Here is a 26,732-nt window from a genome sequence, read left to right as displayed (position 1 = left end):
TCTTTATCAGATACATGCTTCATAAATATTTTCTCCCAATCTACTTTGTATTTGCATTTCTTTTTTTTTTTTTTTTAACGTTTTATTTATTTTTGAGACAGGGAGAGACAGAGCATGAACAGGGGAGGGTCAGAGAGAGGGAGACACAGAATCTGAAACAGGCTCCAGGCCCCAAGCTGTCAGCACACAGCCTGACGCGGGGCTCGAACTCACGGACCGAGAGATAATGACCTGAGCCGAAGTTGGCCGCTTAACCCACTGAGCCACCCAGGCGCCCCTGTATTTGCATTTCTTAATGATTTCTTTTGAAGTGCAAAGTTTTAAACTATTTTTTTACTTAAAAAAATTTTTTTAATGTTTATTTATTTATTTATTTATTTTTAAATTTTTTTTTTTCAACGTTTTTTATTTATTTTTGGGACAGAGAGAGACAGAGCATGAACGGGGGAGGGGCAGAGAGAGAGGGAGGCACAGAATCGGAAACAGGCTCCAGGCTCCGAGCCATCAGCCCAGAGCCTGACGCGGGGCTCGAACTCATGGACCACGAGATCGTGACCTGGCTGAAGTCGGACGCTTAACCGACTGCGCCACCCAGGCGCCCCTAATGTTTATTTTTGAGAGAGAGAGAGCGCGTGAGAGGGGGAGGAGCAGAGAGAGAGGGCAACACAGAATCTGAAGCAGGCTTCAGGCTCTGAGCTGTCAGCACAGAGCCGGATGCAAGGCTCCAACGAACGAACTATGACATCATGACCTGAGCTGAAATCAGACGCTTAACCGACTGAGCCACCAGGCGCCCCTAAACTATTTTTTATCAGTATATAATTCACATGCCATAAAATTCACCCTTTTATTTATTTATTTATTTATTTATTTATTTATTTAGAGAGACAGAGCATGAGCCGGGGAAGGGCAGAGAGAGAGGGAGACACAGAATCCAAAGCAGACTCCAGGCTCTGAGCTGTCAGCACAAAGCCTAACACCGGGCTTGAACCCATGAACTGTGAGATCATGACCTGAGCGGAAATCAGACACCCAACCGACTGACCCACCCAGGAGCCCCAAATTTCACCCTTTTCAAGTGTATAGTTAGGGCACTTGGGTGGCTCAACTGGTTAAGTATCCAACTTTTGGTTTCGGCTCAGGTCATGATCTCACATGGGCCCCGAGTCAGGCTCTGTGCGGACAGCACGGAGCCTGCTTGTCATTCTTTCTCTCTCTTTCTCTCTGCCTCCTCCGCTCATATGCACATGCACATGCAGTTTCTTTCTGTCTCTCAAAAATAAGTAAACATTAAAAAAAACAAAGTGTACAATTAAATGCTTTTAAAGTGTACAATTAAATGCTTTTTAGTATAGCCACAAGGTTGTAAAACCACTGCCACTATCCATTTCCAGAACATTTTCATCATCCACAAAAGAAACCGTTTACCCATTAGCAGTCACCCTCCATTCCTTCCTCTTCTCATCCCCTGAACTACTAAGTTATATTCTGTCTCCATGGATTTGTTTATTCTAAATATTTCTTATAAATGGAGTATCAGGCGGCCTTTTGTTTCTGGCTTCTTTTGTTTAGCATATTGTTTTCAAGGCTCATCCAAATTGTAGCATTTATTAATACTTTATTCCTTTTTGTGGATGACTAATACTCCACTCTAAGGATATGTCACATTTTATTTATCCATTCCTTAGATTATGGACATTTGCGTTGTTTCCACTTTTTGGCTATTGTGAATGCTAGTGTGAACATTTGTGTGCAAGTTTTTGTATGGACAGGTGTTTTCAATTCTCCTGGGTATATATACCTTGGAGTGGAATTGCTAGGCCATGTTTTAACTCTATGTTTAACTTTTTGAGAAACTGCCATATTGTTTTCCACAGCAGCTGCAACATTTTACAGTCCTAACAGCAACTTGCAAAGCTTCCAATTTCTCCGTATCCTAGCCAACATTTGTTATTGTCCATTTTTTAAAATTCTAATCATGTGTGTGTGTGAAGTACTATCTCAAATGGTTTTGGTTTGCATTTTCCTAAAAAGTAATGATGTTGAGTTTAGTGGCCATTTGTATATGTCCTTGGGAGAAATGTCTATTCAAATCCTTTGCCCATTTAAAAATTAAGTTATTTGTCTTTTTACCATTGAGTTGTAGATTCTGGATACTAGACTCTAATCAAATATATGACTGCAAATATTTTCTACGTTCTAAATGAGGTAGTGGTTATATTGGTATACACAAGTACTAAAACACACTGAACATTTAAAAAGATTTAAACTGTACATTAAAAACTGTACATTTAAAAACTAAGGGTAGGGACACCTGGGTGGCTCAGTCAGTTAAGCGTCCAACTCTTAATTTTGGCTCAGGTCATGATCTCATGGTTCCTGAGTTCAAGCCCCTGCATCGGGCTCTGCGCTGACAGCATGGAGCCTGCCTGGGATTCTCTCTCTCCTTCTGTCTCTCTGCCCCTCCCATGCTTGCGCATGCATGCTCTCTCTCTCTCAAAATAAATAAATAAAAAACTTAAAAAAAAATAATAAGTGTAATGTGGGGTGCCTGCGTGGCTCAGTTGGTTGAGCATTTGACTCTTGATTTCAGCTCAGGTCATGATCCCAGGGTCGTGGGATTGAGCCCCATGTTGGGCTTTGTGCCAAGCATAGAGCCTGCTGAAGATTCTCCTTTCTCTCTCTTCTTCTGCTCCTCTCCCCCACTCCTCCTGCGTACTCTCTCTCTCTCAAAAAAAAAAAAAATACACACACACACACACACACACACATACACGTATACATAAAATAAATTTAAAAATAAAAAAAATAAGTGTAATGTAAATTATGCCATCATACTGAGGGCTCTAAAAAAAGAAATAAGTCATAATGTATAGTTAGAATTTTACATAGCACTTTAATTTAAAGGGTATTCTGGGGAGAAAAGCTGATTGGCTTGAGTAGCAGGCCTGGGGTAGGTGGAATTAAGCAACATGACTTCAGGGTCCTTGAAGAAAAACTAAGGTTTTAGTCAGATGCATGGAGTGAAAGAGAAAACAACTGTAATAGAAAGATGCAGCTGCTGGAAATTTCAGGAAGCTGGAAGGCCCGGACATCAGGTATTACTGGTCCAACCCAAAGGAAGAGTCCTTGACTCATCAAATAATTTTGGCCAGTGCTCTGTAAACTCAGACCTTTGTTGCCCCTATTTATGACACAGGGATAATGATCAAAAGCCACCTGTCTGTGTCAGTGAACCAGGCCCGACAGCATGGATGCCAGGATGGGCTTTGTGAATGTGGGATGAAAGGCGCTGGGTAAGAACAAAGGAGCTCTGGTAGGTGTCTCCCAAGTACCAGCCTCAGCTTTTGGCACTGAAGCCTCTCACCACGTCCTGGCCAGCCCTGAGGGCATGACCAGGCAAAGAAGGCAACTTCACAAAACAGATGGAATTTTTTAATGGACGTGTTTATATTTGTGTGAATTTGAGAATATTCATCTTGTGGCTGCCTCTGTCACCCTCAGGGCCTCCGCATCTGCTACCAGCCGAGCATCCAAACTAATGGAGGCCCCTACTCCACGGCCTCTACCACACGACACTGCTTTATTGTCTATCAGGCACTTACCTTGTTTCTTTATTTTTTACGTGTTTATTATCTGTTTTGTCTTTGCCAGAGTGTAACCCTGGGGGAGCAGAGATCTGACCGTACTTTTCTCAGCACAGTGCCTGGCAAGTAGTAGGCACGCAGTCAATAGCTGAATGAATGATGCAAAAACATTTTCTTTAAATCTCCAACTCAGGCCCCTCTTTTGATATACCAATTGGACAATTCCCCCTAAATGTCTCACAGATGCTTCAACCTCGAAATGACCGAAGTGCAATTCTTTTTGTGCCTGCCCTTCCCTCCAGCCAATGGCTAAGCCAAGACCTTGGGAGCCATTTTCCACCAGGACCTCTCACCTGGATTCCTGTAGCAGACTCCTGCTGAAACTGCCTCCTGTTGTGTTCTCCCTCAGATTCATCTCCCGAGTGACCTGAAACCCAAGTTTGATCATGTCACACCACGGCTTAAAACTCTTCGGCAGATCCTGATCGACCCCATATACAGACCCCAAATTATCTTGGCAGGGCACAAAGATCTTTGCTGATGGGGCTATTGCCCACCTCTCTAGCCATTCCACACGTCTCAGCTTTAGCCATACTGAGCTGCTTGCAGTTCCAAGAGTAGCTGCTATTACATTCCTCAGCCTCTGCCTCTCTTCTGCTTTACCTTTCTGGTGAATCCCTTCTTTCTTGGGTCACTTCATCTATGAAAGCTTGTTTGACCAGTATTTGTATTTCTCAAGACTCTTGATTTTGAGCGATAGAAACCCAACACAAACTAGCTTCTTTTAAAAGGGGATATAGTAATTCATATAAGTAAGGACTGGATGGAGGCAGCCTCAGGAATGGCTGGATCCAGATACTCAAATGAAGCTGTTATCGCTCTCTCTGTCTCATCTACACATACACACACACACACACACACACACACACACACACACACACACACATATTTTGGCTTCTTGTTATGAGTTGACGTCATTCTCTCTTGTTAGGGGAAAATGTGGTCAAGGGAGATCCAGGCTTACATACACTTTGGTCACCCCAGGGGAGAATGAAGTCTTTTTTACCCCTGGTTTCAGCTTATAAAAATTATGGGAGAATCTAAGATTAGCTTAGCTGTAGACATGTACCCAGCTATTGACCTGTGGCTGGAGGGAAAACATTATGATTGGCCAGGACTTGGACTGTTCCTCTTGACGTGGGGAGGGAGAATGTGTATTCTTTTTGTTGTGGAGGCATTCTCCAATAAAAGAGAGTACTGTTATCAGGAAAACAGAATAGACCACTGATGTCTACCTATAATCTCACCTTCTCACCCTTCCCTCTTTCTCCTTTCTTGTTCCCATTGTCCTCTGTGCAGAGGCAGAGGAATCAATGGGAGACAAAACAGATTTCTGAGTCAGACATAGGTTCAATTATTAGCTTTACAGTAACTGTGTGACCTTGAGAAAAGTTTTAATCCTCTTTGTGCCTTTACTTTCTCATCTATACAGTATTTTAGGATAGTTGTGGGGATTAAAGACAACAAAGGCAAAGTGACTGGTACACAACAGGTACCAATATTACTAATACTTGTAACACTTAATTGTCTGTATTTGCCCGTCTCCTCCTTCTAGCCCAAGAATTACTTTAGGCAGGGCCTTGTTTTAGGTACAATAAAACTCAATTATATTAGCAGGGCTCAAATATGTCATAGACTTGTGTGTCAGCTTGCTAGGGCTGCTATAAGTACCAGAGACTATGTGGTTTGAGCACCAGAAATTTATTTTTTACAGATCTGGAGGCTAGAAGTCTGGGATCAAGACGTCGATGGGGTTGGTTTCATCTGAAGACTTTCTCTTTGGCTTGTAGATGGTTGCCTTCTCTCTATGTCTTCACATGGTCTTCCCTCCATGTGTGTTATGTGCTATCTCCAAACACAGTCATACTCAGAGGTACTGGAGGTCATGTGAATTTTGCGGGGACACAATTCAGCCCATTAGAATTCACTTCTGCCCAAGACATTACTGAAAAGGCATGTATGATAAGGCAAGTTTTGAGGATAAGGGAGCCATTTAGTTCTATCCTTCTCAATCTTGGCTTTATAATAACGATCGATTTTTATGTAGTCTTCTTTTTTTGATTCTCCAAAGCACCTTCACATCTATTACTTGATTTTACTGTGTTATCCCAGAAGGCTTGCTTGCTTTCTTTCTTTTCCTTCCTTCCTTCCTTCCTTCCTTCCTTCCTTCCTTCCTTCCTTCTTTCCTTCCTTCCTTCCTTCCTTTCTTCCTTCCTTCGTTTCTTTCTTCCTCTCTGAATCAGATTTCCTGAACAGAATTGACCAGGGATCCAAAGACACAGGGTTAACAAAAAATGTTCAGCAGGGGGCGCTGTGAACAAGCCCTGGGAAATCCAAGGGCTGTAGTTTTGAACTTAGACCTGGAGCAGGCACAGCATCATACCAATGGCCTGACTATTGGTTGGGCTCAAGCTGAACCATGGTTGTCCTCTCAGGACATCTCATCACAAATTATGTCCCAGCCCTGGGACCTTACCCAGTGTAAACATTCTCCCATGCATATGAGCTGAGCAGACAACACAGGATGTTCAGTGGGAACCCAGCCAGGCTTTCAACCCTGCCTGAGTCTCAGGAAATAAAATACTAATATTTGATAAAGCCTGTGTCCACAGGGGTGGCAGTGGGCCGGGGGGGGGGGGGGGGTGGACACACTATGGACAGCAGACTGGCACTGGAGGAGGCTTGAGTGTTGTGAGAGGTCTCAGTCACATGCCCTCACTTCAGCCCCAGTGTCCAGTCTTCTTAAATTGTTTTTATGTTTATTTATTTTTGAAAGAGAGAAAGAGAGACAAATAATGAGTGGGAGAGGGACAGAAAGAGGGAGACACAGAATCTGAAGCAGGCTTCAGGCTCTGAGCTATCAGCACAGAGCCCGACGTGGGGCCTGAACTCATGCACTGCGAGATCATGACCTGAGCCAAAGTTGGATGCCCAACTGACTGAGCCACTCGGGCACCCCCACAGTGTCCAGTCTTTTTATGCTTCCTCCTGCTTTGATTCTCAGGAATATGTGCTTATATTGTACAGACTTGTTTATACCTGAATCCTGGGGTGGGTGCCTTGGGTTCCACAGCATCCTTCCTTCCTCCTGGAAACAGAATAGTCCCCTCCTTTGGAGAAAGTCTATGGGATTCGAGTGGGGCTGACAATACAATGTTCTCACATATCCACACTGACCCCAGCCTCAAAGCAGGAAAGAGCCAGGGCTTATAGGAAGGCAGACCTGAAGGAGAAGTCTCAAAAAGAGGGAGAAACATGCTCAGAATCTAGGCTCAGTTGTCTTTAAATTTGTTTTTAAATTTTTTTTAAGTTTCTTTATTTATGAGAGATAGAGACAACATGAGCAGGGGAGGGGCAGAGAGAGGGGGAGACACAGAATCTGAAGCAGGCTCCAGGTTCTGAGCTGTCAATACAGAGCCCGACTCAAGGGTCGAACTCACAAATCATGAGATCATGACCTGAGCGGAAGTTGGACGCTTAACTGACTGAGCCACCCAGGCGTCCCAGGCTCAGGTGTCTTTAAAAATTTGAAGAGATGTCACCCACCAGACACTGCTGTCCCACTAGGACTTCATTTGGGGCAGAGATGAGGACTGAAGGCTGTTTATACCCCCTTTTTTTAGTGGAAGACAGAGCAGTGGAAAGTAACGTTTTTTTGAAGTGGGGTCTTTTGTCTCTTTCTCCTATTCAAGGAAAGCAGCCAGGCCCTTGTGTTCTTTCATCAGGTGCAGTTGTGCTGTTAAGGTAGAAAGCAAAAGCTGCTAAAACACATTTTTTTTTTTAAATTTATTTGGGGTGGGGGTGTTATGTATAAAGGCTAAACTCCTCAAAGTCCTAAACTCATTAAAGAGTTCGATGCCTCAGGGGAAGGGGAGACACAGGCGATGCCTTCAGGGAAGAAGTGACAACAGTGGAGAATTGGCTGTAAGTCAGGGCTCCGCCCTTGTCCCAAAGCTTGTTGGCTAAACATTTACCTGCAAACCAAAGCAAGAGTGACCTTTTCCCAATCTTCTTCAGGTAAATGGCTCCTTCCTTGGGGAGAATGAGTGACAGGGGTGGGAGAGATCACTAACAGTGCTTCTCTCCTAAAAAGCAGACTGGAAGGTTCCTCATGGAAACAAATGAGATGGAGATAGAGGGTGTCCTACCACTGTCCTTCCTTCCTTTCTTTTTCCTTTTTACCTCACACATACTGGAAATGTTAGAAAAGAATAGAAGGCAGCAGGGTATGGCAGTTGAGAGGACGGCTTTGGAGTCAGACAGAATTTGGGTTCGCAACCTAGATCTCACACTCTCCATGTGATGTTGCATAAAGTGGAGGAGAGTTAGAATGAGAAATACCATGATATGCTCTGTTCATCACTTCTCTCAGAGAATCTTGTCAGGTCCCAAGGAGCCCGTCCTGCCCACACCTTCTCGGAGCCACTGTGTTGAATGGTGGTAATTGTCCACAGAAATGTGGATAGATCCAGGTGATAGCCTGACAATTCGTGCAGAACTCAGGCCTCAAAAGCCCAAGAAGTTCTCTTGTCTGCCTCTTCCAGGCACATCCAAAAACAAAATGCCAAAGTGGAGATCCTGCCCCTAATGTCTTTGGTTCTTCTTAATGAGGGAGTTGGTAGATCCCATGGCTTTTCTGAATTTTAATTTCCTCATCCATAGGATGGAAATAAAAATACAGCCTCGTTGCCTTTTGTGGATACAAATTAAGAGCCCAGAACCTTTCAACCATTGCAAATTTGTTACTGAGGTTTTCTAGAGTTTCCCAGTTGGATTAAATTAGGATCATGACTGGTGTGGTTGCTTTTCCTTGGCTGAAAGAAAAATACCACCATTAACCTTTAATTATTCACCACAAATCCAAAGGAAAAGTCCTTGGCCCAGATCCTAATGGAACTGTTAAAGCTATTTTCCTACTCAGAGTTTAAACAGTTGGTAAGCTGGTTTAAATAACCTGGTACTTTTTTTCTATTGCTTTTCTCCACAGAATGTGAAGGACCAAAAGTGAACCCTCCCTACCAATGCATGTTAGGGCAGGTGCCAAACTTCTTTACCTTTTTGTTTTCTTGATTTACTCTTTCTCTTTTTTAAATGTTTATTCATTTTTGAGAAAGAGAGAGAGACAGAGAGAGCAAGCGGGGCGGGGCAGAGAGAGAGGGAGACACAGAAATCGAAGCAGGCTCCAGGCTCTGAGCAGTCAGCACAGAGCCTGACGCAGGGCTCAAACTCATGAACCGTGAGATCATGACCTGAGCTGAAGTTGGATGCTTAACTAACTGAGCCACCCAGGGGCCCGATTTACTTTTTCCTCCTACTGTTCTCATTTGGTAGTATTATTGCTGTGTGTGCGTGTGTGTGTGTGTGCGTGTGTGCATGGGCACATGTGTGTATGTGTGTACAGGAATGCTTATATGTGGTCTGTTTAGAGGGAGACAGACTTTAGAAGCACACAATGGTAACACATGGTGTGTAACCACCCCCCCCCCCAACCTCAGACACACACACCCCAGGAAAAGGAAAGACCAAGAGAATAAAGAAGGAAAAAATGAAAATAAACTGAGACGAAGATAGGCAACATGGAAAAGCCTATGTACAAAACCCAAGTTTTTCCTTTTCTCAATTTCATGCTGTCTTTTTTCCTTTTTTACTGAATTCGGGATTTTTTCCCCTTCTCATTTTTATACGTCTCTTTTCTCTCTCTGTGCCCTCATTAACTCAACCTCATTAACACTTCCAAAACCAGAAGTCATTATCCTGACACCATCCCCTGCCCTCAAGTCCTACTTCTCTGTCTGAATTCCATCTGTTCTCAAGTTCCACTTTAGGTCAGCTGCCTAAGTTAAAAAAAAAAAAAACAAAAAACCAAAAAACTCAGAATCATTCCTTATTTTTAAAATCTGCTTTATCAAGATGTAATTTACCTGTAACAAAACCTCGCCCATTTTAAGTGTTCAGCTTAACTCATTTTCCAGAAATGTATGTAGTCATATAACCATCAGTATAATTAAGACATAAAATATTTCCATCAGTCCAGAAAGTTTTCTTTCTATCACCACAGTTTTGCCTTTCCTAGAATGTCATATAAATGGAATTAAGTGGTAGGTAGTCTTTTGTGTCTGGCTTCTTTTCTCAGCATGTTGCTTTTGAGCTTTGTCTATGTTGTTGCACATATTGGTAACTCATTCATTTTTATTGCTGAGAAACATTGCACTGTTCAGAAACATCACAGTTGTTTGTTTATCCATTCACCTGTTGATGGACATTTGCATTGTTTTCAGTTTGGGGTTATTGTGAATTAACAGCAATGAGTATTCACATATAGGTCTTTCATGGACATATATTTTCACTTCTCTTGGGAGTAGAATTTTTGTTTCATTTCTAGGAAAGAATTGCTGGGTTGGATGGTAAGTGTAGTTTAACTTTATAAAACATGAATAAAGTGTTTTTCAAAGGGAGTCCATTATTTTCATTCCCACCAGCAATGTATGAAACTTCCAGTTGCTCCTTATCATTGTCAACACTTTATATGATCAGTTTTTAAAATTTTACCATTTTGTGGGGTGTAGTATTACCCCATTGTCCTTTTAATTTATATTTTCCAGATGACTCGTGTTGTTGAGCATATTTTCACGTGCTCATTTGTCTTAAGTATAACTTCTTTGGTAAATTGTCCAGATTCTTTGCTCACTTAAACACTGGGTTGTTTGTTTTCTTATTATTGATTTTGTTAAGAGTTCTTTACATATTCTGTATATAAGTCCTTTATCAGGTACATATTTTGCCTATGAAAGTAACCTGAAATACAGAGTCATGAACAAGTTTTTCCCATGAATGTTATTTACAATCATGATGAAATTGAAAGCAAGTTACAATCTAATAAAATGAAGCTGTCTGCTTCCTTATGATTCAAAGAAATATTTTACAGTCATTTAATGATATTAAAATTGTAAAGATTTGAAAACTTGCTTTTGATATAATTTTAAGCAGAAAATAAAATTACATATAATATCAGCCATGCATTTGAAAAGCCTAGAAGTATGTGCTGAAATAATAAGAATGATAGTCTTATTTTCTATATTTTTCAAGATTTATACAGGAAGCATGCCTTAGTTAAAAAAGGAAAAGCATCTCAGGGTGCCTGGGTGGCTCAGCTGGTTAAGTGTCTGACTCTTGATCTCAGCTCAGGTCTTGATCTCAGGATTATGAGTTCAAGCCCTGTGTTGGGCTCTACACTAGTCATGAAGCCTACTAAAATAAAATAAAATAAAATAAGATTAAATTAAATTAAATTAAATTAAATTAAAAGGAAAAGCATTTCATAAAGTACATGGTTAAAGGAGTGGTTCACACTTCCTTCACAAGCTCATCTGAATTTTGGCATGATTTGTGACACCATTAGTACCAAGTGAGTTTGTTAATTGCTTCACAGACTGCCCAAGAGCTTTGAACTGTAATTCCAGCTCTGTCCTTGAACTCTAGGCAGTTCTCTTTCCCATCTAAAATGGGATTCAGGGGGCGCCTGGGTGGCTCAGTCGGTTAAGCGTCCGACTTCAGCTCAGGTCACGATCTCGTGGTCCGTGAGTTCGAGCCCCGCGTCGGGCTCTGGGCTGATGGCTCAGAGCCTGAAGCCTGCTTCCGATTCTGTGTCTCCCTCTCTCTCTGACCCTCCCCTGTTCATGCTCTGTCTCTCTCTGTCTCAAAAATAAATAAACTTAAAAAAAAATTTTTTTTTAAATGGGATTCAGGGGGTACCCGGGTGGCTCAGTCGGTTAAGCTTCTGACTTTGGCTCGTGGGTTCGAGCGCTGTTTCGGGCTCCGTGCTGACAGCTCAGAGCCTGGAGCCCGCTTCGGATTCTGTGTCTCCCTCTCTCTCTCTGCCCCTCCCTTGCTCGCACTCTGTCTCTCTCTCTCTCTCCCTCTCTCAAAATAAATAAACATAAAAAAAAAATTAAAATGGGATTCAGAACTGTGAAGTATCTAGCAAGGTTGCCTTGTAGCTTTCTGAGGAACTGCTTCCCAAGTATGTGCTCTAAAATATGCAAAACTTCCTGAGCTTATGTTCAATGACTTGGGAAGACCTTGAGCAGTCAGACATGACTTTTTTTTTAATATTTAGAAGAGAGAAAATCTGTGTTTGTCAATAGAGAACAAGACCAAAGAGATGCGGACCCAGAGAGCTGTAGGGAACACAGTATAGGCAAAAAGAAAAGCTTGGGTTGAAGAAGATATTGGAGCTAAGAAGAGGACAGACAGGAGGGGAAAGAGGAAATGGAGGAAAGAATGGAGAATGGAAGCAAAGAGGTCTCTGCACTGAGAAAGTTCAGACTCTGAATCAGAACTTTGTAGATACATTTTACACCTGTGAAGTCTTAGCCTGTAAATAATTTGTAACTTTTTACTCATTTTCATTTCTCCTTCCGAAGTTGTTATCTTATGAAGCCTGGAAAGAAAGTACATTTACTACTGGGTTTATTGAGAAGAAGGAACTCAGATGTCAGAAGAAGGCAATTTCCTAAGGTAATATGTCTTGAGGTCAATGAATCAGCTCATAGCAGAGATATTTTTGAACTTGGTCAGTTACTTTACCTAAGGCAGGCACAGTATATATGTTTGCTGATGAGTCACCCATGAAAACAAGAAATGATATTTAAATGATTATTCAGAAGATCTAGTAGAGGTTTATTTTATTTTTTTAAAATTTGTTAGCCAATAAAATCTAACCAAGATTTTTTTTTGTTTGAAGCTTGATATGATGGAAATGCAAGGGGCCAAGAATAACCCACACGATTGTGAAGAACAAAGTATAGGAGGGCTTCCTCTACTGGATATTTATATGTACTATAAATAATTTTGGCACAAGGATGGACAAACTGACCAGTGGAATAGAATATAAATCTGGAAAGAGATCCATGTATATGTGGATATTTTAATTATGACAAAAGAGGCATTGCAAAAAAAAAAAAAAAAGGCACTGCAAAGCAGTGAAGAAAAGATAACTTTCAATAAAAGGTGCTGTGACAATTGGATAATTATGAGGGGAATCTTGACCCTTACCTTACACCATACATAAAAATTCATTCTAGACGTATCATAGACATAAATGCAAAAGGCAAATAGAGCTTCTAGAGGGCTATATAAAACAAAAGCTTCATGACTTCAAAGTAGAGAAAGATTACTTAATAAGTACTAGCCATAAAGAAAAAGATTGATACATTTGAATACATTAAAAATTTAAACCTCATTAAAGATAAGAAAAAACTTTTTAAATAGGACACAAAAGAACTAATAATAAAGAAAAAGGTGGATAAATTTGGCATTTATTTAACATTATAAACAATATAAATTTAACATTAATATTAAGAACTATTCATTAAAAGATATGGAATATGGATAAGATATTTGTAACACAACTTACAAAGAGCTCAAGTATGGAATATTTAAAGAAATTCTACAAACCAATAAGAAACTGACAGCCAACCCAAAAGAAAAATGGGTAAAAGACTTGAACAGACATTTTTTTAGGAGAAAAAAAGGATAGCTAATGGATAACAGACATATGAAAAGATACTTAACATCACTAATAATCAGGGCAATGTAAATAATATAACAAGACACCAGGAATGGCTAAAATTAAAAGACCAGCTCTACCACAACTGAAGTTGTGAACAAGGAATACTTTTATCTGCTGCTACAGGAGTGTAAGTTAGTATGATACTTTAGAAAATTCTTGATAGTATCTAATAAAATTGAAGTTACATATAACTTACAAATACTGATATCATTGATAGGAAATATACCCAACAAAATATGCATACATGTTCTCTATAAGACATATACAAGAATGATCATAGCATCTCTGTAATCATCTCAAACTGGAAACTGCCTCAAAGTCCATCAACAGAAGAATGAATAAACAAAGAGCATGTGTATTCATATAATACAATGCTATTAAGCAAAGTAAAAACAACAGCTATACATAACCTGTGTGAGTCTTAAAAATATATTCTTGAATAAAAGAGACCAGATCAACAAGAATATATATTGCATCATTCTATTTATATAAAGTTAAATACAGGCAAAAAAAAAAAAATACTGTTTAGGGTTCCACACTTAGAAGATGAAACTATACAGAAAAGCAAGAAAATAGCTATCACAAAAGTTAAGGTTATAATTATCTTTGAAAAGAAAAGAAATACCGATTGGGAGCAATGACTTTGGGGATTTTTGGAGTATTGGCAATTTTGGAACTCTTGATCTGGGTATTGCTTTGTGAAATGTCAGCAAGTTGTTTCATAGACTTTACTGTTTGTGTATCAGACGGGCCCTAGAAGATAGAGAAAATTTTGAGTAAACCAATAACCATAGAAGATGGTAGCCAAAGATCTACTTCCTAAAATGAACCATATCTTGTGGCTCTATGTTTAGATTCTTTTTTTTTTAATGTTTATTTATTTATTTTTGAGAGAGAGAGAGAGAGAGAGAGAGAGAGAGAGAGAGAGAATCCCAAGCATTGAGCAGAGCCCAATATGGGGGCTCAATGTCATGAACCATGAGGTCATGACCTAAGCCAAGATTAAGAGTCAGACGCTTAACCAACTGAGCCACCCAGACATCCCCGTTTATATTCTAACAAACTTTTGGGGCACCTGGGTGGCTCAGTCGGTTGAGCATCCGACTTCAGCTCAGGTCATGATCTCATAGTTTGTGAGTTTGAACCCTGCGTCAGGCTCTGTGCTGACAGCTCAGAGCCTGGAGCCTGCTTCCAATTCTGTGTCTCCCTCTCTCTCTGTCCCTCTCCCCCTCACGCTCTGTCTCTTTCTCTCAAAAATAAATACACGTTAAAAAAAATTTTATATTCTAACAAACTTTCGAGGAACAAATGTTTCCTATCTTATACAACTGTTCCTGTGCTGGCATCATCTTATAATAGAACTAAATAAGAAAATCAGAAGAAATTAAAAATACAAGTTAAGCTCACTTGTAAAAAGATCCCAGCATTCTAAATAAAGTACACTTGACCCTTGAACAACATCAGTTTGAACTGCGTGGGTCCACGAATACAGGGATTTTTTTCAATAAATATATGTAAAGTACTGTAAATGTATTTTCTCTTCCTTATGATATTCTTAATAACATTTTCTTTTCTCTGGCTTACTTTATTGAAGGAATACAACATGTAATACATATAGCAGTCACAATATGTCTCAATAGACTGTTTATGTTATTAGTGAGGCTTCCAGTTAACAGTAGGCTATTAGTAGTAAGTTTTTTGAGAGTCAAAAATTATACACAGATTTTCAACTGCACAGGGGTTAGCACCCCTAATTCTCTTGTTGTTCAAGTCAAAACTTGCAATTCATTAAAAGAATAATAATTATGAGCACATAAGATTAATCCTAGGAATGAGGGGCACCTGGGTGGCTTAGTTGGTTGAGCATCCAACTCTTGGTTTTGGCTTAGGTCATGATCCCAGGGTCATGGGATTGATTGTGCCCTACATCAGGCTCTCTGCTGAGCATGGAGACTGCTTCAGATCCTCTCTCTGTCCCTCTACCCCTCTCCCCCATGCCCTCTCTCCCTCTCTAAAAAAAACATATGAAAATGGTAATAATAGAAAGATTTATCCCAGGAATGAAAAGGTGTTTCAACACCAGAATGCCTAGAATGCAATCCACTGGAAAAGCAAAATAAAAGAAGAAGATGATATGATCACCACTCAGTAGACAACACAGAAGTACAGATCCATACCACACATAAATGGATTATTATTCCCATTTATGAGATATTATTCACCCATGAAAAAGAATGATGGAACAACCCTGAAAACATTATGCTAAGTGAAAGAAGACGAAGCCACAAATTATATGGTTCTATTTATATGAAGTGTCCAGAATAGGCAGATCCACTGAAACAAAAGTTTTCTACCCCAGTTGTAACAGAAAAACGCACCTCAAGCAAGTGTCATTCCAGAAGTGCAAGTCTGGCTCATTACTGGGATTTATTTTAATGTGCCACTGAATTAATAGATCAAAGGAGAAAAACAATACAATCATCTCAGTAAATACTGAAAAGCCACTTAGCAGAATGGAACATCCATTCCTGATTAAACAAACAACCCCAAATCAAAACAAAACCCAGAAAGTCTTGGTATCTTAGGAATAGCCAGATTTTTTTTTCCATCATAAAAATCTGGCATCATACTTTAATTCCCATGAAAGTAAGGAAGAAGATATCATACCTTAATAGTGTTCTGAAGATCCTAACCAACATAATTCAGTAAGGAAATAATTTAAGAGGTAAAGTACTTCTTAAAGTAAGAAAGATGTATTATTTGAAATGATACAAAAGAATAACTAGAAATCTGAAGAGAATAGGCCAAAGAAATACTAGAAAGTTGTGGGAAATTGCAAGAATGGCTACACTATTTTGCAGCTCTTCTCAGAAGTGGAGTTTATTTCTCCACACATTGAATCCGAGCTGGACCATTGACTTTCTTTAGGATAATGGAACATTGGTAAACATGATGCAAGCAGAAACTTGCAAAGTTATTATGCAATGGAACTTGCCCTCTTTAACCATTTTAAGGAACTTCAAAACCACCATTCTGTGAATTGAGCCTACTGCTAGCCTGCTGGGTGGTGAGAGACATATGGCTAAGTCACCCCACAGGCCCAGCGGACACAGAACCAACTACGAAACACATAAATGAGTAAGGCCATCCTGGACTAGCTATATTAGCTAAGGTGTCAATTGACTGAAGAGATAAACCAAGCTGGCCTAGACCAGAAGAACAACAGTTGACTCACAGAGTTGAGAGAAGTAACAGATGCTTGTTATCTGAAGCTACTAAACTTTGGGGTGGTTTGTTATGCAGCAAAAGCTAACTGGAACAGAAATTATATAAATGTTTATTTTTTTAATTTTTAAATTTTTTAAAATGTTTATTTTTTATTTTTATTATTATTTTTTAAATGTTTATTCACTTTTTGAGAGACAGAGACAGAGTGTGAGCAGAGCAGGGGCAGAGAGAGAAGGAGACACAGAATCTGAAACAGGCTCCAGGCTCTGAGCTGTCAGCACAGAGCTGGATGCAGGACTCGAACTCCCGAACCGTGAGATCATGACCTGAGCCGAAGTCAGATGCTTAACCGACTGAGACACCCAGGTGTCCCGATTTAAGAATTTATTAAAGTGGTTGGTTTCTTTTTGTACAATTAATACACAGAATTGATACACTCTTAGAAAATACAACGGAAGAAAAGATCTCATTTACAATAGCAATACTACCACCAATTTATCTGAAAATAAACTTAACCAGAAATAGGGAGGACCTAAATAAAGAAAATATAATATCTCTATTATAGGATATTATTTCTTGATAAATTAATCTATAAACTCAGTGTGGTCTCAATAAAAAAAAATTTAAACATTAAAAAAAGATACCGAGTTTATCTGTAGAAGTAAACAGGAAAATCTGAACAGAAAGATATTGGCAAGAAGGTGGTCAGATTAGATACTTAAATGCATTTTATTTATTTTTTATTCTTTAAAAATTTTTTTTTAACGTTTATTTATTTTTGAGACAGAGAGAGACAGAGCATGAACAGGGGAGGGTCAGAGAGAGAGGGAGACACAGAATCCAAAACAGGCTCCAGGCTCTGAGCTGTCAGCACAGAGCCCGACGCAGGGCTCGAACTCACGGACCGGGAGATCATGACCTGAGCCGAAGTCAGACGCTTAACTGACCAAGCCACCCAGGCGCCCCACTTAAATGCATTTTAAAGATACTAGATTAAAAAATTTGGTTCTAGAAAAAATTTAGATAGATCAATGGAATAACATAGAGAGTCCAGAAATAGACTGAAATACACATGAGATTTTAGTAGATGATAGATGACATTTCCAAATCACGGGAGAAAAGATGGATTATTTAAAACAGTGTTGGGACTATTTAGGGGAAAAAATTAAGCTGTATAACCCCACTCATTTCATCAAAGCAAATTCCCAAAGGAAAGTAATAAAATGTTAAAACGAAACTAACAAAGGTACCGGCAATAAAGAAGCCAGATAGAAAAGGCCACATATTGTATGATTCCATTTATAGGCAATGTCCTGAAAATCCATAGAGAAAGTAGATTACTGATTTGCCAGGGGCTGGGGGGACAGGGAAATGGGGAATAACTGCTTAATGTATAAGAGGTTTCTTTGGGGGTAAAGAAAAAGCTGTAAAATTAGTGGCAATGCTTGCACAACTGTGGAAACACCAAAAACCACTGCATCATACACTTTTATTTTATTTATTTATTAAAAAAATTGTTAATGTTTATTTGTTTTTGAGAGAGAGACAGAGCACGAACGGGGGAGGAGCAGAGAGAGAGGGAGACACAGAATCCGAAACAGGCTCCAGGCTCTGAGCTGTCAGCACAGAGCCCAATGCGGGGCTCAAACTCACAAACTGTGAGATCATGACCTGAGCTGAAGCCGGACACTCAACCGACTGAGCCACCCAGGTGTCCCTATTTATTTATTAAAAAAAATTTTTTTTTTAATCTTTATTTTTGAGAGAGACATATGGAGTGCAAGCAAGGGAGGGGCAGAGAGAGAGGGAGACACAGAATCCGAAGCAGGCTCCAGGCTCAGAGCTGTCAGCACAGAGACTAACGCAGGGCTGGAACTCAGGAACTGCAAGATCATGACCTGAGCTGAAATCGGACACTTAACTGATGGAGCCACCGGGGCGCCCCTGCACTGTACACTTTTAAACAGCAAATTTAATAGTATGTCAATTCTATTTCAATAAAACTTACATTTAGAGAAGATAAAGAAGAAGAAGAAAGAACCCAGAGACTGGAGAGTCCACAGGGGACTCTGACCCCAGGTGTTAGGTCAGGGACACTGGAGCTGGGTCTGGAAACAGATGTTATAATGTTATGTTTTCGAGAAGCAGATGTTACAATTTATAGGTGAGCCGGGGAGAAAAGGGATTAACCTCTCTTGGCTCTGATGATTCCATGACTCTGCCTTTTTCCAAGAACTGAGGACTCTGCATGTCCTGGATAATCATTTTAAACTTACTATATTGTTTTTGGGTTGAGGGGTGACCAGTGGCTCAGTCGGTTAAGTGTCCCACTCTTGATTTCGGCTCAGGTCATAATCTCACAGCTCGTGGGATCGAGCCCCATGTTGGGCTCTGTGCTGTTAGCACAGAGCTTGGGACTCTCCTCTTTCTGCTCCTCCCCCACTTGCGTGCACGCTCTCTCAGAATAAATAAATGAACTTTAAAAAAATGCTAGAAGACAAAATGGGTGAATTCGTTTATAATCTTTTCATAAAGACATTTCTAAGCCAAAACCCACAAGTCAAATGAAAAATGACTGATGCGTTTGCATAGAAATCAGCAGTTTTTATGTTAAAAAGACACATATTTGTGCTAATACTATAATTGCTTTACAAAAGGTTTTATCTTTACAGATGTATACTGAAATACTTGTGGATGAAATGAGATGATATCTGAGATCTGCTTCAGAAAAATTTGGGGTTATGTTTATAGCAGCACTCTCAACAATAGCCAAATTATGGAAAGAGCCTAAATGTCCATCAACTGATGAATGGATAAAGAAATTGTGGTTTATATACACAATGGAATACTACGTGGCAATGAGAAAAAATGAAATATGGCCTTTTGTAGCAACGTGGATGGAACTGGAGAGTGTGATGCTAAGTGAAATAAGTCATACAGAGAAAGACAGATACCATATGGTTTCACTCTTATGTGGATCCTGAGAAACGTAACAGAAACCCATGGGGGAGGGGAAGGAAAAAAAAAAAAAAAAAAGAGGTTAGAGTGGGAGAGAGCCAAAGCATAAGAGACTGTTAAAAACTGAGAACAAACTGAGGGTTGATGGGGGGTGGGAGATGGGTATTGAGGAGGGCACCTTTTGGGATGAGCACTGGGTGTTGTATGGAAACCAATTTGACAATAAGTTTCATATATTAAAAAAAAAAAAGAATAATTTGGGGTTGAAGCTTGGTAATTAGTACATGAGGTACTCTTCTACCTGCTTTTTTACGTTTGATTTTTTCCATAATAAAAAGTAAAAAAATAAATGGCAAGAAAAAAAATCTATGTACAAATTTAAAAGATGAACTAGAAACAAATATTTGCAGCATAAGCTATTAAAAGGGCTAATTCCTTAATTTATAAAGAGCTCATAAAATCACTAAGATGACCCAAAAGAAAAAAAGTGGGTGAAAATATCAACAGGCAGAACAATGAAAAGGAAACAAAATAGCCAATAAACTTGAGAAAAGATGATCCATCTCACTCAAACATGCAAAGGAAAACAGTAACAAGATGCCACTTCCCACCTAGCAAGCTGGCAAACATGAAGAGTTTTGATAAAAAGCAGTATTGGTATAGGAGGGAGATAGTTGGACCTACACACTATGGTGGGAGTGTAGGTTGGCACCACCTATTAAAAAGACAATTTCACAATATATGTCAACATGTTAAAAATACGTACCACTATATGTATAATGGAATATTATTCAGCCCTACAACTGAAGGAAGTTCTGACATATAAGACAACATGGATGAACCTTGAAGACATTATGCTAAGTGAAGGAAGCCAGACACAAAAGGAAAATGATATATGATTCTACTTCTATGAGGACCCAGAATAGTCAGATTCATACAGACAGATAGCAGAATGGTGGTAGCTAGGGCTAGAGGCAGGGGGTCATAGAGAGTTGCTGTTACATTTGTTTGTTTTACTGAAGTATAGTTGACACACAATGTTACATTGGTTCCAGGTGTACAACATAGAGATTCAACAAGTTTATACCTTATGCTGTGCTCACTGCAAGTGCAGCTAACCATCTGTCATCATGCAATGCTATTACAAAAGTTTGACTATATTCCCCATGCTGTATCTTTCATCCCCATGACTTATTCATTGCATAATTGGAAGCCTGTATCTCCCATTCCCCTTCACTCACTTTGTCCATCCTTCCATCCCTCTCCCCTCTGGCAGCCATCAGTGCATTCTCTGTATTTATGGGTGAGAATTATTGTTTCATGGATCTAGAGCTTCCGTTTTTGCAAGAGGAAAGGAGTTCTGGAAGTAGATGATGGTGATGGTTGCAGATTAGTATGAATGTACTTACTACCACTGAATTGTACACTTAGTCTTTAAGACCGTAAATTCTACATTATGCGTATTTTGCCACAATTTTTAAAATTTGGAAAAAAAAATACCCCTTGACTCAGCAGTTTCACTTCCAAACATTTACCTTATGTTAGAAAGCAGAAATATGCAAAGTATTTCATTCCCATTCCAACAGCAAGAATTTCAAACCGCCTAAGTGTCCAACAATAGTAAGCTGGTTAAATAAATGTTACAGCACCTCTGCAGAGATTTCTAAAAGGTAGATTGAATTCTGGAATATGTGACTATGTAATCAAGGCAATAGAGTTCCACAGAGTGTGTGTTGTATGGCCCATGTGTACACATTTTTAAAAGCATGTGTGCTCTGTGTGTGTGAGATTTATTCATAATAATTTTTATACAACCATAAAATAGTTTTCTGCAATTATCAATAATATTGGGGGAGAAGGGTAGTGATGGTGGTCCAGGTGACAGTAAGACTGAACATTAAACCTTTTTGTAGTGCGTGGATTCCCCCCTCCCCCATTTGAACGTATTAGTTTTTAGTTTTTCTAAGTATAAATGAAACGTAGCGTTTTGTACTCAGATGCTGAGTCTTCGCATACTGTTTGCAAGATGTATTTCCATCTGAGTGTCTTATCTAACCATCCTTATTAAAAAGGCCAAATTTCAAAATCATAATGTTGAACATTATTTTGACTGGCAATACCTTTCTTCTGTTTTTCCTTCTCTCCTTCCATTCCTCCTGGGTGCTCACTTCCCTGTCTAAACTTAACTACCACCTTGCCTGTGGCTGTCAGACGCTGTGCTGGGACGTCTTTGGAAATGCTGCCTTGAACTTTCTGTAGCTCTCCTTACAGCCAGGACATGCATAGCATGTACTGAAAGTTCAATACCTATTCGAAAAATGAATTTTTCTTGGTGCTCTTGCTTTGAAAGCCTCCAAGCGGTAGTCCTGAAACTTTGTTCCCCGCACTTTAGCCCTGCACCTCTTTTCACTCAGGGCCCCCTCCGTTTTTAGTAGTGTCATGTTTACTGCAAGTGGTAAGCCTACACCGCTTTGTGTGTGGGCATCCTCTAACCTTTCATGGATGGTTTCCCACGTCTTTGGTGGGTTAGCTCCCTTCTCAGGATAAGCAAGGTAAAGAGCCCTGGACCACTGAACCAGCAGACCAGAGTTTAGTCCCAGCGTGGTCACCAACTTATTACCCATCACCTTATACATATCTTATTCTGGAGTATCTTCCTCACCCCCAGAGTCTTTCTTTTAATTCATTAGCTCTCTGAGATATCAGAACAGTCTATTTTCCAGAATTTGTTGTTTAGCATTTTTTTCCTGATTTCTCTTCTTAGCCTCTTATTTCCTTCTGACTCCTTTGATGCTGACTCCTTTATTCAATGTTTCAAGTCATAAAAACAAAGCTAGTTTCTATCTTTTCTTTACACTCTTAATTGAAATTACAACTCAAAACCACCCCTTGCAGATCATTTGTAGCTTACGTTACAGTGTTGGGAAGTAGGGATAAAGCTCGATACGGCAGAAAGAGCATGAGTCCTAGAGGAACAAGGACCAAAAACAAACTCTAATATTACCATTTATTTTCTTGATGTCCCTGGGCCTCCGGTCCATCATTGTACAGATCTTTCCTGACTTATAGTGGGGTTATGTCCCAACAAACCCATCATAAATTGAAAATAGCCTAAGTCAAAAATGCATTTAATGCAAGTAAGCTACTTGGAGCACCTGGGTGGCTCAGTTGGTTAGGCATCCACCTCTTGATTTTGGCTCAGGTCATGATCTCATAGTTTTTGAGATCAAGCCCCATGTCAGGCTCTGCACTGACAGTGCTAAGCCTGCTTGGGATTCTCCCTCTTTCCCTCTCTCTCTGCCCCTCCCCTGCTCTCTCTCACTTTCTATCTCAAAATAAATAAATAAACATTTCAAAAAATTCAAGTAACCTACTCAACATCATAACCTAGCCTAACTTAAACATGCTCACAACACTTACATTAGCTTACAGTTGGGCAAAATCATCTAACACAAAGCTTATTTTATAATAAAGTGTTGCATACGTCGTGTAATTTATTGAATACTGTACTGAAAAGTGAAACACAGGATGGTGGTATGGGTACAGAACGGGGGTAAGTGTATGGGTTGTTGACCCTGTGATCACGTGGCTGACTGGAAGCTGTGTCTTGCTGCCTCTGCCCAGCATCACGAGAGAGGACCCTGCTGCATATTACTAGCCCAGGAAAAGATCTAGATTCAAAATTCAGTAGGGTTGCTACCGACCATGTATTGCTTTTGCACCATGGTAAAGTTAAAAAGTAAAAAAATTGTTCATCCAACCATCGTAAGTCTGGGGCCATCTGTATTATGGGCAATAAATTGTCAGACTTACCCATCACCAAGTCCTGCCCTGCCCTACCTAGTCAGAGCTTACAACTCAGTTTGTCCCTAGGATCCGTCCTCTCTATAGGTGACACCTCCCAGCTCCCAGGCTCATAGGCATTCCTTCTCCTCTCCGGTAACTGCACCTTCTGGCTTACTACACTAGAGCCTGTCCTCTTAGCCAGCTGGAGCTCTCTGTGCAGAAACAATGGGGAGGAGCAGGTGGAAGGTGGTGTAAAGGAGATGAATGAGAGGAGGTGAAGGCAGCTTTTCAGTCCCAAAACATTCAGTGTGAAGTGGCTCCCTGGGGGGCTGGTCCTAATGCCCACTAAGGCCCCACGCTATTTCCCCAATGGACATTCTGAATTATCTCAGAGATAGGGTTGCTCGTTAGTTGGAGATTAATCTTACAGGGTCAGGTGAGTCATGCTTTCATTCCACTGTTTGAGAGGCCAGTGGCCACTCACGAGAAGATACCAGCTCTCCCAGGATGGTTTTTCCTTAACTTATTGGCTTCCATCCAATCAACAAGAAGAGCATGCGGGTGTTGTTTTATTTCACACTCATGATGTGCTGCTCTATGTTGTTTGTTATAACACTTTCCACAACTTTCTCTCCCCCACCTCCAAAAATAGCAGATGACATTGCTTGCCCAGATTTTCCACCTGAGCTTGTTTTTCATTTTGAGCGAACGCAGCACGGCGCTGAGTGCTGCCTCAGCACCTACTAAATACTGGTATTTAACCCCAGGACAAAGTCAAAGGTTGTACATTTCTACTATGCAGCTGTAAAGCTGTCTTTATTCTTGGCATGAGAAGAAAGGATATTGTGATGTGAGCAGTATATATGGGAACAGCCTCGATGTGCATGGATTTTTGCATTAGATATGTGCCTGAAATTTAATGTGTACATGGATTAATCTTGCAGCAAAGTCAAGCCTACCCAGCATGACTGGTAAATAGGGTTTCCATGATAATCGAGTATCTTGAGAGAAGGAAACCTACCTTCTACAGAACACATGTGTAACCTGATTTCTCCAGGCCACATTAGCCAGACGATTTGAATGGGGTCACAGGACCAGCGATAACTCTCTGGCAGGGTCAGCTTTGTGGTCGAACAACCTATGCTGTCACGTAGGCTCCACACTCAGACAGGCCCTGTGCTTGTAACTCCCCGCTGTGGCTGTCATGAAATTCTTAACGTAAAAACAAGAGGTCTGCATTTTCAGTTTTGCTTTGGGCCCTGCAAATTCTGTAGCCAATCCTGTTTCCTGGCTCTGGTTCCATCTACTTTTGTTGCCCATTGTTACAACCCCTTGTTATTTTTTTTTATTTTTATTTTTTTTAGGATGGATTTTTTTTTAAATTTTTGTAATATTTATTTTTATTTTATTTATTTTTATTTTTTATTATATGAAATTTATTGTCAAATTAGTTTCCATACAACACCCAGTGCTCATCCCAAAAGATGCCCTCTTCAATGCCCATCACCTACCCTCCCCTCCCTCCCACCCCCCATCAACCCTCAGTTTGTTCTCAGTTTTTAACAGTCTCTTATGCTTTGGCTCTCTCCCACTCTAACCTCTTTTTTTTCTTTTCCTTCCCCTCCCCCATGGGTTTCTGTTAAGTTTCTCAGGATCCACATAAGAGTGAAAACACATGGTATCTGTCTTTCTCTGTATGACTTATTTCACTTAGCATAACACTCTCTAGTTCTATCCACGTTGCTACAAAAGGCCATATTTCATTCTTTCTCATTGCCACGTAGTATTCCATTGTGTATATAAACCACAATTTCTTTATCCATTCATCAGTTGATGGACATTTAGGCTCTTCCCATAATTTGGCTATTGTTGAAAGTGCTGCTAAAACATTGGGGTACAAGTGCCCCTATGCATCAGCATTCCTGTATCCCTTGGGTAAATTCCTAGCAGTGCTATTGCTGGGTCATAGGGTAGATCTATTTTTAATTTTCTGAGGAACCTCCACACTGTTTTCCAGAGTGGCTGCACCAGTTTGCATTCCCACCAACAGTGCAAGAGGGTTCCCATTTCTCCACATCCTCTCCAGCATCTATGGTCTCCTGATTTGTTCATTTTGGCCACTCTGACTGGCATGAGGTGATATCTGAGTGTGACAACCCCTTGTTAAAACCAACCCCAATTCTGTCCGGCAGCTAGCTCCCTGGTGGGTGGGTTTCACAGATTTCATGAAAATCACCTGGTCATCTACTTTGTGTCACTGCATTTCCTTCCCCTCCTGCCCCCACAGACAGACACCGTGGCTGGGATGTGTGGCAGCTTGTAAGGAGCTACAAGCAGGGTGCCTATGTCCTCTGGAGTCCTCAGAGGGCTAGAGTCATGCTGCATGTTCCTGCAGAAGGGCTCTCTTTGTGACGCATTTTAGATCTCGTCCTGGAGTTCATCTGCTTGTGCCTCACATCCTTCACAGAGCTCAGCAAGAAAACAGCTTCTCAAATGTCTGCTTGTGGCCTCTCTCCCCTCTCTCAGACCCTAGATAGGACCAGCTACCTCCCCAGTCTCCCTGCCCCTGCCTCTGGTGTAAACCTCCCCTTCTCCAGCCACCTTCTGCCTTCTACCCTAGAGCTTTATCATCAGCCCTTTGACTCCAGCTCCTGTTTTCCTCTCAGGTCCTCACTAACCATGGATGGGCAGTTTTCAAAGAACAGCTCTGTGCTTTTCAGAGCACCATTTCTGGAGTTTATTAATAAGCACAACAACAAAGAGGGGGATTCTCTAGTCAAATGAATTTGGGAAACACCACAAATTAGATGTTTTTCTTGGGGTTTTAATAAATTGCTATTAAGTATGTTGAAAGTTCAGGGAAGAAACTAACCCAGTGTTTCCTAAATTAAATTGGGCATTCACCCTTCCCCCCCATCTCTCTCTCTCTCTCTCTCTCACACACACACACACACACACACACACACACACACACAGCATTCTGCAATAGTCTTCTTGGGTCATGCTCACTTAGAATATAATAAATTGATATAAACCAATTCTGAATATAATTTAATCTTTCCTTGAGGACTTGTAAGATTCTGGCATTTACCTTTTGATCTGTGGACAAGTAGAAATTAAGCTTACTTTGAAGCACATTTAAAATACACTAAAGACATTTAGCCTCTACAACTAGGAGGGAGGTAGATCATCAGCAGATACTTGCTGCATTACTGAATTTAAAGAAACTCTTTGGGTCTCAGCTTCTTATACTTAGAGGATTAGTTGGTCCTGAGTTGGTCTCTAAAGCCACTTAATAAATACTCAGTGTTTTTTAAGCCAGGCACTTAGCCAGGCACTAAGGTGTAAAGAACAGTTTCCTCCTCCAAAAGAACTCACAGTCTAGTAGAAAATGAGCAATAGACAAATAGTTGTAATACAATATGATACTGTTACAAGAGATATATACTAAGTGTTATAGGAGAATAGAGAGGAAGTAACACTAAGTTGGGTCTTAAAGTATGATCAGGGGTTTGTTAGGACGAAAAGATGTGGGGAAAGGG

The 26,732-nt window shown here is 40.3% G+C and overlaps 1 protein-coding gene across 1 annotated transcript in view; it reads right to left on the bottom strand.

Moving 5' to 3' along the window:
* Window positions 1-26,732, bottom strand: part of ANXA4 (annexin A4) — a 160,141-nt gene that overhangs the window by 89,670 nt on the left and 43,739 nt on the right. Inside the window, exon 2 of the mRNA XM_019440871.2 lies at window positions 3,941-4,014. The gene's annotated coding sequence lies outside the window, so the exon portion shown is untranslated. The remainder of the gene's footprint in view (window positions 1-3,940; window positions 4,015-26,732) is intronic.

Source organism: Panthera pardus, unplaced genomic scaffold (assembly GCF_024362965.1).
Source record: "Panthera pardus isolate Hobbes unplaced genomic scaffold, ASM2436296v1 HiC_scaffold_25, whole genome shotgun sequence".
Classification (NCBI taxonomy): domain Eukaryota; kingdom Metazoa; phylum Chordata; class Mammalia; order Carnivora; family Felidae; genus Panthera; species Panthera pardus.
The sequence above is the reverse complement of the archived record's forward strand: the minus strand, read 5'-3'. Positions and strand labels throughout refer to the sequence as shown.